The sequence below is a fragment of the Rousettus aegyptiacus genome, unplaced genomic scaffold, assembly GCF_014176215.1.
Source record: "Rousettus aegyptiacus isolate mRouAeg1 unplaced genomic scaffold, mRouAeg1.p scaffold_m13_p_2, whole genome shotgun sequence".
Lineage (NCBI taxonomy): Eukaryota > Metazoa > Chordata > Mammalia > Chiroptera > Pteropodidae > Rousettus > Rousettus aegyptiacus.
Genome location: NW_023416295.1, coordinates 53,516,265 through 53,530,149, shown reverse-complemented (window position 1 = coordinate 53,530,149; position 13,885 = coordinate 53,516,265).

Here is a 13,885-nt window from a genome sequence, read left to right as displayed (position 1 = left end):
TGCTAATCTGTAACTATTATCAAAGCTTTCAGTTATTACTTCAGGGTCACATGCCTCACAAAATAAGTTCAAGTTTCTTAGTGAATCTTAATGTTGCTAAATTATGTTACCTGTGGTACTTCCTGCTCCCTTCCTCAAATTCCTCTGTATCCCAGTTACAAATAATCATAATGATAGCTCTGCACTAGGTCTCTTACCTCTGAATAATAGCAGCATCTAAGACTTACATTGTATTTGGTTTCCCATTTTCGAAGTGCTTTGCAATCAGTGACTAGCTGAGCTCCCTTACCCGTGAAATTTATTTCTTGATGAGAAAAGGAACAAATTCTTGGCATCTGGCTATGCCCACTACTGCCATGATGGAGCAGGGAGAAAATCAGTGCTATGGATAGAGAAAGAGGTTAAGGGTCAGGAAATTCATGTCTTCTTTTTGAATCTGCTCTTGACTTATGCACATCCTGGTATAAGGCGGGCAATTGCTCACTGTAAATTTTACCACCTGTAGGAGAAGGAGAATGAAATCCACATTAAAAAAATGAGAAGCTCTTCTGCCACAAAAAGGATGCCTTGAATTCATACTAGGACTCTGGTACCTGATAAAATTGTCAACAGAGAGATATGTAAAGACTATCTCTTCTTCACATGGTATTTCCTATTTATAAAACTATTCTAAGTATCTGAAATTATGTGTTGAGTAAAAACATCCTCACTGTACTTACTTCCTATATTTTCTCCTCTTTATAAGTCAAGAGGTCCAGGAAAAGATAGAAAGAACACAAGCCTAGATCCAGTGAGTGACATTCTGTAAACTATGTATTCTTTATGTGTATCACAGTTATTGTGGCAACTTTTAAAGATTACTAAAAAAAATAATTAATGATAACTTTTAGTAACATATATGATAAGACTTAGTCAAACTGACAGTCACCCCTTATCTAAATTTTTTTTCTGTTTTTAGTGTAAGTGGAAGATTGTTAGATCTATTAATCCCGAAGAAATGAAGAAAATGCAGAAGAGAAAATGGCTGTAATGGTGACAATAATTCAGAAAAAGACAAACTGTGTTTATCTGGATATCTGTGTTTATATGCAGGTTAATACCTACTTCTTTTTTTAATGTCAGATATTATTAGAGTTAGAACATTTGTTTTCAATGGAATTTGTATATCTGAGTCTATTTCTCATGTAGTGAAATTTCTCATGCAAATATTTTGGTTGGACATGTTCTATTGCAGAAGAATACATGATTGATATTAAGCATGATGATATTTATTTAATTTCTCATAAAAATGAAAGAGACACTTCTAAAGTAGGTGAAAAAAGTCAAACCCCGATTTAACGAATTCTAAAGAGAAAATGTGGTATGACTTGTAGAACATGGGAAGAAATCATTTGTGTTTTAAGGAAGGCAGAAAACACAGTTACATAAACTCACAGAAGGTGGCTTCTGCCCCCTTTTCCTTCCCATTCATTGGGAGACACTGTTTCTCCCAGAACAAGGGACACTGAATATACAAGTTTCACTCACACTGAAGTCCCATCTGGGAGAATGATTTAAGTGGGGCTTACCAGGTCAATTAGTGAAATTATTAGCTTTTCAGGGTGGTAGCTTCCAGACCTCTGTCTTGCCGTATTTGCCTCTGCTCTAAGTTGGTAGCCGAAGTGAAATAGAATATCCAATAAAACCTGAAAAATTAAGGAGAACCAAATGTTTTCATTTATCTAAACATTTGATACATTTATAACTAAATATATGGGTGATTTTTCAGTTTCCCATTTCAGAACAAGATGAGTGCTGAACTGCTGGCTAGGCTAGATGAAGGGAAGAAGAGATCAGCTCCTTTATACAATCACTTTCAAAGTTTTATGGTTTTTCATGATAGGATGATTTTTGTAAACCGATGGAGAGAGTTATTTTAATTTTTTGCCTACTTTATCCTCTCAAACATTCGGGTCCAATGAAAAGAGGTCTAACCACCTTTCTCCTTGAACACACAAAAAATGACAGATTTGCTACTCATATCCCTATAATATTGGTAGAAATTAGCAAATCATAACTACTAATTCAGGGAAATAAAGTAGACTACTGATTTAACTCGTCCTTGTGATTCAGTGAACCATAGCCAACAATCAGCGCACCATCTTAATGTTCATGTTCACACTGAACTTAAATAGTTCAAGTTCCTAAATGATGTACAGCAGGGAGCTGACTTGAGAAATGGTCAGACTTTTTAAGCATAAGGAATTCAGCCTTATTGCCCTGAAATTATTCTGAACACCCAAGAAGCAACACTTAATCTATGTTAAAAATCCAACATTGATTTTGAGAAGGGCATGAACTTGAGACCTATTGTGGTCAGAGTGTGTGAGAGGAAGAACATGCTAAATAAAGGCCAAGGAAATGAAACATAATGATTCATAGTTAGATATTATTTCTGTACTGTCTATAATCAAACTGATAAAAACATTAATGGATGCAGATCCATAAAAAGGCCAAAAAGGAAACCGGTATATTTTAATACCACAGTTCTTGTGCTCATAATTGCATCCATGAAAAAGTAAGAAAAAATGTAACAATTTCATTTCCTCCAACAGGTGTTTATGTATCCTGAAGAGTAAAGGGTTTTCAGTCAGGAACTGGAATATCTTGGTTTGATAAAATCATTCTAAATAGAGACTTGATAGGTGAGAATAGGAAGAACTCATAAGAAAATTTACTCTGAAGTAAAAACAATAATAAATACCATTTACTCCTATTGAATTATAGAGATTTTATATATGAGTCTGACTACATATGTACCTATATATGTACCTATATCAGAATGGTAGTATTGTAGGTGATCTTTATTTTCTATTTTCCCTATGATTTAGTAGAGTTCAGATTTTTGAGTCATAGAGACCTGAAATTGAATCCCAACTATGCCACTTAATAGCTGTGTGACTTGGATCAAAGTCAATCATGAGAATCAGTGTCTTCATTTTTAAAATGTTAAATAATTATAACAGCTACTTCATAAAGTTATTGGGTGAATTAATTCAATGATAGAAAGCACCCTAGGTATGTATCATTTAATATATATTATTATTATTTCTGTAGCTTTTATTTACATTTGTATAATAAACATGACATTTTATAAAAAAAATCCCAGTAAGAATTATTCACTTAAAAACTTCATATGAACATTTGTTTTTGCTTCTTATTTTCTTAATTGAAAACATCAGCATTAGTTACATAATCATTTCTGTAATGAATAATCAATTATGACAAATACATACTCTTTTCTTGATATCTTCTTTATTTTGATGCTTTTCTAATTAGATTTTACATTCTTACCCTATAAATGTCTACTATTATTTAAAAGATTATAATCTATGTCAAATTGAAATAAATTATTTTAAGTGTATGTATGTATGTATGTATGTAAATATATGTGTGTATATATAAAATCTCAAATCTTTACTAAACTATGAAAAAAATATCTTAATATAGCTGAAGAAATTAATAATTATCCCATGATTCAAATACAATTAGAGAATTATTTCCATTTGTTTGGCTCCCCCAAAATTTTGCACCAAATTGACTTTTGCCCTACGTGTTTACGTGAGATCACTATTTGGCTGAAGCTTGCTGTATAATAAAAGCCCATTTCACAGTCTATTCATGCCTGATTTTATGGCATTTCACCAAGGAAGGGCAAACAGTTTAGATGTTCATAATAAAAACTAACTTGAACCTCATTTAACTTCCAAACCTTCTAAATTTCTTTAAGGCTCTGATAATTCCCATAGCCTTGACTCATTTCCTTTCTGCACTCATCATCTGCTCTTTGGGAAATCAAACCACCTACTTACTGGGAAAAACAAATATTAAGAATAAAATCTTTTTACATCATTTTCCTTTACTTGTTTCTATATAATTTGAGGTTTCCCACATTGTAAGAAAACTTAAAGAGAAGGTTAAGATTTTCTCTTAAAAATAGTAACTCTACCAATAATATTTAAATGAGATAAATTAGAACATATAACTAATATTTATTTTCCATAGGCAAAAACAAAACAAAACAAAACAAAAAAACATAAAGCATAATTACACAGTTATAAAGCTGATTTTCATGCATGGCTTGGGATATTACATTTTATTCACCACTCTTAAGAAAAAACACAGCTTCTCATATAGTTAACAAAAACATATTAACTAAAAACCATTAATAAAAGCTAAACGGAGGTATAGGTTTTGCCTTCAGGGCTCAGGGGAAAAGAGAATGTTGAATAGATACTTTCTAAATGATAATGCTACAATTATGCCTTGCATTTGCGGAGTACTTTCATTTTTGTCTTATATCTGCAGGATTCACACTTATTGCTATATAAAGAAAATTTACACAAGAACTAAGATATATTTAAATGTAAAGCTCAAAAATGTTGAAGGCAGGAAATGGTGAAATAATCATTCATATGACATCCAGACTAGGAATGGTCAGTACTGTATAAGAAGTTTGGAAAAGTACTCCACTTTCATGTAAATCCCCATGCTTGCTCTCTGATCAGAAATGCAACTCATTAAAGAGAGGACAAACCCCACAGGGCAGCTATTTGTAAAGGGAATTCACAGCTATGTAAGTGCAGAACTGAATCTTAAGCACCACCAGATGATCAACTACCAATGAGTGCCATGTTGTCTGTACAAGGATATGTTTAGCTGCAAAAATGTATTCTTGCTTTAAAAAAATCTTTTTGCCTCATATGGATGCATTCCCAAAAGTTTCTGTCTGTTTGGATCAATGAGCATAGTCAGTGTTTCAGAGGCTTAACAAAATCACAAGAAAAAAATGAAGTATACAGGTACAAATTTGGTCAAGTAAATAAAAGAAAATGATGTAAAATATTTTATTCTTAATATTTCTAATCTGAAAAATAAATAGATATGTGCATACCTAAATTAGAAAAAAATCAAAGGTAACTCCTAGTATCTTATATAATACTTGTTAATCACTTCTAACAGTATCCGTATATATGCTTCTAATAAAATTATGGAGGTTAATGTCCAAGTACTTCACGGAACTAACTTCAGGACTTTGTAACTAGATCTAGGATTCCTCCAATTTCATTGTTCTATTATGATGCCTCAAAGATCCAAGTTTAATATTTGATGATTTAATAATGACCGATACTTACAAAGTAGCATGTAGTCACCCTTTGCAAACTATTATTCCCATTTTTTTAAAAAAAATTAAACTTTTTATTCAAGTGTAATATACATAGCAGAAATGCATTCAAACAGTAAGTATATTACTGAATGGATTTTTTTCTTAGTAAAGTAAACACTCAAACAAAATTTAAATCAAGAAAATATCATTAGCTGCATCCAAAAGCAACAGTCACTATCACCCTTCAATGTAAATGCTATCCCAGCTTCTAATGCCACATTATTAGTTATGCCTGATTTTGAAGTCTACATAGATGGAATCACACTGTACTTTTTTTGTGTGCTTCATTTATTTTGTGAGATTCATTTATTGTCATTGTTATATGGTATTGCATTGTTTGACATACCATCATTTATTTATTCATACTACTTTTGCAACCTTTTGGTTGTTGCTCCTTTGGTCCTATTATAAATAGTGTTACCCCGAACATTCTTGGCATACTTTTGAGTACATATTCACGAACAAGAAGTGCTAAGTCAGTGGTGATATATATGTTTGGCATTAGTAGGTACTTCCAAATTGCTTTCCAAGAGGGCTGTCTCAATTTACATGCTCAACAGCAGTGTATTAGAATTCTACTTGCTCTATATCCTCATCATCCCCTGATGTTATGGTTATTGTGGTGGGTGTGTTGTGGTAACTCATTTTAATTATAATTGCATTTCCTTGTTAACTAATGTGGTTGATCACCTTTTAAAATATTTTGTAACTTTTTGATTATTCTCTTTTGAGCAGTGCCTAAGCACCATGGTTCTTCATATTTTAACTGTGTATCTACTTTAAAAAATTGATTTGTGTCCAGGACATGGAGGTAACCAAAGTAGTGTCCTACAACAGATGACTGGATAAAGAAGCTGTATATATATATATGTATGTGTGTACACACACACACACACACACACACACTAGAATATTCCTCAGCCATAAGAAGAGATGAAACACTGCCATTTGTGACAATGTGGATGTACCTTGAGATAATTAGGCTAAGTGAAATAAGCCAGACAGAAAAAGTTGAAAATCACATGATATCACTTATATGTGGGATATAAACCTAAAAGCAACAAATGAACAGGACAAACAAACAGAGACTCATGGACATGGACAATGGACTAGTGGTTACCAGAAGGTAAGGGTATAGCAGGAAGTGGGGAGGTAGATGGGGTAAAAGGATCAAATATGTGGTGATGGATATTAACTATGAGTGGTGAACACACTGATATATATATATATATATATATATATATATATACACCTTACTTTTAAATTGTACACTTGAAACTTACTAGATCTTGTTAACCAATGTCGCCATAATAAAAATAAAAAATCCATGAGGAAAAAAAATTTTTTAATTGGTTTGTAGAAGTTTTTTTTTATATCATTGATAAAAATGCACTGTCGGATATCTGTATCTCTCTCTTTCTCACTAATATAATTTCTCACTTTTTAGGTTGTCTTTTTTACTCTTTAAATTGTTTCTATTGATAAAAAAATTATTAATTGTAATATTGTTTACCAATTTTTTTCTTACTGTTCATGCTTTTCTTTCCTGTTTACCAGAGCTCATGAAGATAGTCTCCATCTTTTCTTCTAATGACTTTATTTTCTTAACATTCACATTAGATCTATAAAACACTTGGAATTAATTTTTGAATAGAGGTAGAGGGTCAAGAGTCGCTCTTTTTAATAAGCATATCTAATAGAGCCTGCACCATTTGTTAAAAAAATTATCTCTTATTCACTTTGTCATAAAAATTATCTTTTATGCCACTTTGTCATAAAGCAACTCATATACGTATGTTGGTTTCTGGACTTTCCATTTAATTTCATTGGTTTTTTGTCTTTTAACTAATACCACCTCTCTAAATCACTATAGCTTATGAATATATCTTTATTTTTGTTTATGAACATCCTCCAACATTGCACTTTTTCAAGATTATCTTGCTTGATGTTTTGTATTTTTGCATTTTCATGTGGATTTTGGAAAAGATCTTTTTTTATTGATTTTTTTTATTGCCTAGTTTTTGCCCCAGAAAAACAATTTTTTTGATAAACTAGTACATTTCATAATAAAGAAACAAAACTAGTTAATTAATCTGATTAAGATATACTGGAACTGACTCTTTAATTAAAATAAAACCATTCTGAGATTTTAACCGGCATTTGTTTCGAATAGATAAGTCTATTTGGGGGAAACTGATATTTTTATAATATCAATAAGTACTCTAATTCATAAACATGGTATTTACTTTTATTATTTTAAAATCTTCTGAATTCAACAATGTTTTCTATGTTTTAGTGTAGCATTAGTCTATGCTTTTTCTTAAGTTTAGTACTAGAGTTTTTGAGTTTTTTGATATTATTATAAAAGCTATAATTCTCTACATTTTATTTTCTAATTGTTTGTTGCTAGAACATGTAAATACAATTGATTTTGTGTGTTGACTTTGTATATAGTGACCTTGATACGTTTGATTATTACTACTAATAGTTTCTTTTGGATTTTCGCCATAAACAAGTGTGTCATTCGTAATTAATAAAATTTTATTTTTTCTTTTTAATCCTCATATTTTTAAATTGTTTTTCTTGCTTTGTTGCACTAGTTAGGATTCCAGCACAATGCTGAGTGAAAGTGGTGATAGCAGGCACCTTGTTTTTGTTTTCATGTCAGGGGAAAACTTTTTAGTCTTTCATATTTCAATGTGATGTTCACTACAGGTTGATTAATCATTCGCATTTTTAACATAATTTTTACTTTGTATAAAGTATATTTAAGTCTTATATTTTTGTCATCCTCCCTCCTCTTTGCTTAACCTCTATGAGCCAATACTCAGCATCAGGGCCTTTTAATGTTTGTTTCTCTAATGTAGATATAATTTGACCAAGCAAAATATTACGAAGAAACCTGTTGTAAAAATTAGTTCACTTACACAGAGAAATTCTCAGCTTAATGTTTGATTAAGTAATATGAACATTCAAAGACAAAATCACATACACAAACACATTCATTTTCCATCACCATCATTTACTTATTAAAAGTTTCGGTTATAAAAAATTTTAAATGTACTCAAAATAGAGAAATAAGAGTATAATAAACACACATTGCTTATGACATAATATCAATATTTGGTCAATCTGATTTCAGTTATATACACTGATGAGTTATTTTAAAGCAAATTTTAGATCGTATTTTTATATCCATAGACTTCAGCATAGGTCTCTAAGAAATTAGGATTTAAAAAATAAGAACAGTAACATCATCATACCTTAAATTTTTAAAAATATTATTATTATTTAATACACATTCAGTATTCATTTTTCATTTATTACCCCATAAGTATGTTTATAATTTGTTCATTAAGTCAATATCAAAACAACAAATTGTACTTGATTTATATACATATTTTAAGTTTGTTCTAATCTAGCACTGTTTCTTTTCCCTCTTTATTTTATTTTTAAAATTTTTGTGTCTTAGAGAATTTACATTCTGTATTTGGCGGACTGTATACCTATGATGTAATTTAACATGTTTTTCTATATTTTGATTTATTGTAAACTGATAGTTATAGCTATAAAATCAATCTGATTCAAGTTGGAACTCTTTTGTTATTACCTTTAACTTGAAGGAATTGTTTTGGTGTAGAAATAAGCAAGCTAACAATAAACAGACTTGCATTAATATTTCCTTCTATTGTCGGTGGGAGAACTGGGAATCAATTTCATTTCCACTCAAATGAATGATAGGATCCAAAACACTAAGACTGAATTGTAGCAGTGATACCTGTGTGTGTCTTCATACATTTCTATTTCTGAGAGTAGGTTATCATTCTTTCTTGAATATTGGATGGGTAATAGAGCCTGAGATTTTGACCCTGTGATAAATCTAAAGAAAATTTGGGGAAAAATAATGAATCGAGTCTAGGGTTTCCTGGCATTATTTGGTCAGATATTAAATCTAGTCCACTTTTGAATAGCTTAAACTTTTTAGGAGAAATTAGGAAGTTCTTTACTCTCCCTAGTGTCTCAAGCTAACTCAGGCTTAGTTAGCTTTGCTGATGCTATTGTCAGAGGAAGAGAATTAGCCAGCATTCTCTTTTTCATTCTTTTTACCTTCCAGTTTCCTCTTAACACTTTCCACCAACCCTACATCATAATTGGATCAGACTCAATATAATGTTAAAGCAGAGAACTGCTAAACCAAAGCCAGGCAGATTGAGACGGTGGGTGCTTCACACAGTTTAGGGGTAAAACTATAACCCGTTTTTCTCTTCCTCTATCTATTTCTCTATAGCTATGTGCACTGCACTGACATGTTATGGCATAAGGAGTTCTGGAGCAAATTGAACAAATAAACATAGAGTTTGCAATGTATTGCTGTTGTACATTGGATAATTTTCTAAAATATCGGTAAGATTAGCAAATCTTTGTATCGTTCCACTTTTAAATAAATCTTTAATTGAAATATCTTGCTTAAATGTTCATAAATTGATGAAAATCTATGTTTTAAAAAACTTTGATTATCTCAAGTTTACATTTGTCATTATTTTTTGGAAGCATAATTCTTTATTCTTTAAAACAAGGTTATGTGGGTGAAACTGATAAAAGTGTAACCATTAAAACATTATTAATATTGTATATAAATAACCATTTCAATTAAGACTCTAAATTCTTCGTTTGGTTGGATTGAAGAAGAAACTATATTTAAAAATACCTTTAACCTAATTTCTAATCTTTCACACTGCCTTGGAGACTGTAAATTGCACTACTACCATTCTGTTGATGACTTTATTAAAGCAAAAGCAAAGGAAGACCCTCATATTACCAAACCATTTAGTGCCTATCTGAAAATGTTAACCGGTGTTGGTGATTTGGGAGTAGCCCTTCATCACTTACATTGAATTCTGAGTATATTGAAATTCGTATAATTGCTAAGTGTTACATTATATTATTAGAGCTTTGGTGTGGCCTGACCACCAAGTGTAAATACCACCTTACAATCCAGGGAACAGACATTAGGGAAAAGGAAGCTTATTTATAATGAATTTTTACTCAGTCATTTTACATTGTTTTTATGTAGTTTTTTGGTTCTTAAAAACCTTTATATTCTGCTTATATAGGATCTGCATTTAATTTTCTCATTGTCCTTATCATTAATTGTCATGGTATTTATTATTTCCTCTGGGTGTGCAAGCACGTGCGTGCATGCGTGTGTGTATTTACAAAGTAATGATGACATGATTGCACTTTCTGGATTTACTCCCAGTTACCTCAAAATACATATTTGTTATTCACCATCCATTTAAAAATAATATCTTTTATTAAATGAATTAATTTTCATCTTACTTAGCATTTTCTCAGGATTGGATTGTGATAAGGTCTTGTGACACAGAAACACATTAGAATGTGTGCTATCTACTACTGTTGCTTTATTTTTCATATTCCCACTCATTATTTAGAGCATTATTGTTTGGTTTCTCTATTTTAATTAGCAGTTTGACATTAAAGTACCTTTCATTTGAAGTAATATTTATTTTACTTATTTTAATAAGCTTACATATTTCGTTTGCAACCTATGCAGAGAAACTGCAGTGAGATTTATTTGTCTTGATTTCTTAAACTTGTAACATATAAAGAAGTCTTTCAATTATATATATATATAAAATTGAAATATATTGTATACATATAACCTTTATTGGCAACATACTTTTTATAATTAAAATTAAGATATTCTTGTCATTAAATTTAAGGTTACAAATGGGCCAAATAATCATGATTAGTTTAATAGAAGATACATAAATAGATATGTTCTGGATTTAAGTTATAAAATAGATATTTTAATATGTCATTCAGCACAGTGGCACAATAGCCCCAATATATGTTTTTTGCAGTTAAAATAGCATAAAAGTAAACTGACCCTATCATGATAAGTAAAAACAATTTTGTTGAATAATTTTATAAAAACAATATTTATAGATATTGGGTGTTTGTTTTAAGCTATAAAATTATTTTTGTTTTTGAATAAAATCTTGGACAGATCTCCAATACTTAAATGAGATAAACTTTTAAATGGCTTAATTTGAAATGAGATGGATGGTTCAGAGATAGAGCTGCTTCAAACCACCTTACTCTCTGGGATCCAAGGAACAGACTTTAAAACCAGAGAATAGCGGAATTTTGGAAAGTAGCTTAGAGTTAATCAACTTCTGTATTAACAAAAAGATATTCTTTGGAACATTACTCTCATTAGATATTCTCTAAAAACTGGATTTCATAATCGATATATCTGATAAACTCTTTATGCATAGTATATTCTTGTTTAGGAGGTACCTAATGCATATTAACATATTAGTGGCTCTGAGGCATCACATAATAAAAACGTAATAAAAACAAGACAGAACAACCATTTGACTGGGTTTTCAAAAGTAAGTTTCCACATTATTTAATAACAAAAATTTTATGTCTGTTGTAATATTAATATCCTAAAGAATTAGTCTACTATAGTCTACTACAAAAATTTATGATAAAATAGTCATCCTTTGATCTAATCTGACAATTAGATTAGATGATTGCTCCTAAAATGTCTCGAAAGATAATAATTTGAATTATGATTATGTAATTTAGAAATGAGAAACTATCACTCTGCAAAAGCTATTTCATATTTGGGCATTTTAAAGATTAGAAAGATTTTTATAATAATATTTGTTTCAAAGAAATATTACAAAAAGTTAGCCAGCTATAGTATATTTTCACCTAAAAATCATTTTTGTCACGTATTTCAATGTTCCTTAAATTCTTGAAAATTCATAGCAATCCTTGGGTGAAAGGTATACAACCATTTTAATTATGGAAAGAACTCACTGACAACTGTAAACATAAGAACAATTAAAAACGATTACCTAAACCAGTATCACATAAAATTTACTCTTGCTTGGAATACATGTTTTGCACTTGAGTTTTCAGACCTGCTATCAGTTGCTTTGGAGATACTAATCTCAAGTGACTTTTTGATAATGTGAACTTGGAACCACGTGACTGCACCGAGTAGTGTAATGTCTACCTGAATATTGCTGCACTTAATCTGTACTTTTATGCCTGGTAGACCTATGATGTGACATTGAAAAAGTTACCTGAGATTGGCTGCTTAATTTTAAATACATGAGTGTATTTCTATTTTAGTAATATTTTCTAAAACTTCCTTGAAATGCATTTATTTTAATTGTCTGCCAATAATTCATCAATTGAACTAAAACTAATATGTGTCTAATATATGTTAGGCGCTGTTCTTGGAATTGGGGATATAGCATTGAATAAAACTAAAGTCATCTGTGGCCCATCCTTTCCCCACCATATTCTATCAGTTTATATTTCATTGGGGGACAGACAACAATAAATAAATATATAACATGATATTAGGAAATGGTCAGTAAAGGCATCAGAGAGGGGGATAACATTCAAACAGACGTGAATGACATAGAAGAGTGTTGCAGATAGAGGGAGCAACAAATACAAAGACTCAGAGGTCTGTATTGTTTGAATAGTTTATAAGAATACATTAATCATTACTTGCGAGACTATATGCAGAAAAATAGATGCATCTTCTTGCAAAGCTACATATTATACTGTCTAGACATTTGATATGGAAGGATACTAAAACTAGATAAAAAGTAAAAGTTTAGAGGTGTTCGATATGGAAGTATTAGAAATGCTTTAGAAAAACAAAACTTGTCTTTTCTTTTTCAATTAATGCTGATAAGAGAGTTTAATCTTAACAATTTTAATTCTTAGTTAGCCAAGTAGAGTTTAGTTTTAACAATATGTTATATGTAGTATCTGAATTTTAAGAACAATCAAATGTATGATATGTATTGTCCATTAAGAGAAATATGCAAGCAAGTGAAAGTAAAAACACCTGTTATAACCAGTTGGCAGATGCATATCTTCAGCAATTTGACCTAAATGCAACATAACAATATTAAGAAAGATGATAAATTAGTAAGGCCAAATAGATACTAATCAAATTGAAGTCTGACTATAGCCATATAAATACGTACATAAAAACAGTTTATGTTTATTCCACTTTAAGAAAATATGATAAGCATATATATAGTATATAAACTACTGTACAGATATTTTTAACTTTTACTGAGGATTCTTTATTTTAAAGAAAGATTCAACCTAGATTTCCTTGAAATACCAGCTCTTTTATGTCACTGAGTCATTTAGAACAGATAATGAGTTAAAAATTTTAATCATTACCAATATTTTCCGAATTACACCTGTTGAATAAAGTGAAGCAATATTATATAAGAATAGATATGTTGTGTGTATAGTAGTTTCCTTTTGAAATTTAATTGTTATTGTTTAAGTATAACTTATGAAATTTGGCTATGGGAACCAAAAATTAACATGCAGGGAAAAAATCCCATACTATAATTGGATAGTATAAGCAATATAATTTTAAGAGAAGATACATGTATCTCTATCTGTGTATAAATTATAAATAAATGAAGATAATAAAATGAATCATTAAAGCATTCTTTCTTGATAAATATAATACTTGTGCTATGTACAGTTCACTTGATTAAATTATGTAGAAAATATTAATCCTCCTTGTAAAATTCTGTTTGCATTTAGATATAAGGACCCAAACATTCCTCTCTGCTTTCCTGCATTCGTCTTCGA